Consider the following 1,702-nt stretch of genomic DNA (forward strand, 5'->3'; position numbering starts at 1 on the left):
GCAGTGGAACATTCCTGAGCAGTACTTCCTTATGCTGTCTGTATGCTCTGGCCCCAGAGGCCATCTCTGGGCCTCTGGGAACACTAGCCGGATAGTTTCTTCGCTTCTGGTGATCCTTTTCAATCATTACCTAAAAAATGATTTACAACCAAAACATGTTACGCCCCAGGTAGAAGACTATTGTTCTCTGGTTCTGCCCTATAGGACAGACTGAACTTACTGACGAGAGTACATGCCCAACACAAGACTCTCTTTCAAGTTCTTTTTTTTTTTAAGAGAAGTAGCCTTTATTTCCTTGTTTTGCAAATAAAGCTGGCTGAGTTGGTTGCTTTCTGCTGATTAGTCAAAGAGACTAAATCCCATATCCTCGTCCGACTCCTTCAACTCTTCCTTGGCTTCAACCTTGGCTGGAGCTGCAGGGACAGCAGGGGCAGCAGGGCGGCCGCAGCCACAAAGGCAGATGGATCAGCCAAGAAGGCCTTGACCTGCTCAGCAAGTGGGAAGGTGTAGTCAGTCTCCACAGGCAAAGCCAGGACTCGTTTGTACCCATTGATAATAGAATGGGGTGCTGATGCAACAGTTGGATAACCAATCTGCAGACAAACTCTGGCAACATTACAGACACCCTCCAGGAAGCGAGAGTGCAGAGTTTCCTCTGTGATGTCAAGCTCTTCAGAGTTGTAGATGCTGCCATGGTCGAACACCTGCTGGATGATCAGCCCAGAGGAGAACGGGGAGAGCTGTTCAGCATGTTCAGCAATGTGGCTTCACTGGCTCTCACTTTGTCTCCAGTCTTAATCAACTGCACATCACTCAGGATTTCAATGGTGCCTCTGGAGATTTTAGTGGTGATACCTAAAGCCTGAATGAAGGAGGTCTTCTCAGGCCCCAGACCGGTGATCTGGGCTGGTACAGTGACTTCATATGGGGCAATGGAACCAGCATGGGCAGCAGCTGGCACCTTGTTGGCCAGCAGCATGTCCCGGATCTCAGTAAGGTCCTCCTTGGTGAACACAAAGCCTACATTCCCTCGGATATGAGGCAACAGTTTTTCCAGAGCCGGGTTGTTTTCCAGATGCCCTCGAATGGCCTTGCACATCATGGTGTTCCTGCCCATCAGCACCCTCGGAGGGACATGTGAATCTGCTGCATCTGCTTGGAGCCCACATTGTCTGCATCCACAGTGAAGCATTTTGGGGAGTCATCCAAAAGTTGGATGATCTTAAGGAAGTAGTTGGACTTCCAGGTCGCCCTGTCTTCCCTGGGCATCACGGCGGTACGTCAGGGATTGCCACGCAGGGTTTAAAGACGATGTCACTCACACGAGGGCACTTGGCAGAGGTCAAGTTCTTATATCTCTTGTCTGTGCCTTGCTTTCCATAGCTTTTCTTTCTTTTCACATTTTTTTTTAATCTGGATAGGGTTTCATTCTGTTATCCAGGCTGGAGTACAGTTGCACAATCACAGCTCACCACAACCTTGGACTCCTGGGCTCAAGCAATCCTCCCGCCTCAGCCTCCCAAGTAGTTGGAACTACTATAGGAGCATCACCACATCCGGCTAGTTTTCTATTTTTGGTAGCAATAGGGTCTCACTTTGCTGCCTAGGCTGGTCTTGACCTCCTAGCCTCAAGTGATCTGCCTTGGCCTTCCAAAATGCTAGGGTTACAAGTATGACTCACCATACCTGGCTTCATTTTCAC

General features: G+C 49.2%; 1 pseudogene across 1 annotated transcript; it reads right to left on the reverse strand.

Moving 5' to 3' along the window:
- Positions 1 to 262: 262 nt before the first annotated feature.
- Positions 263 to 1,322, reverse strand: LOC103271872 (annotated as a pseudogene). Its single transcript, XR_505080.2, has one exon. The product of XR_505080.2 is annotated as a 60S acidic ribosomal protein P0 pseudogene (transcript).
- Between the last annotated feature and the right edge of the window lie 380 nt (positions 1,323 to 1,702).

This window comes from Carlito syrichta, unplaced genomic scaffold (genome assembly GCF_000164805.1).
Source record: "Carlito syrichta isolate Samal-C Ts95f unplaced genomic scaffold, Tarsius_syrichta-2.0.1 Scaffold311952, whole genome shotgun sequence".
In the NCBI taxonomy this organism is placed as follows: Eukaryota; Metazoa; Chordata; class Mammalia; order Primates; family Tarsiidae; genus Carlito; species Carlito syrichta.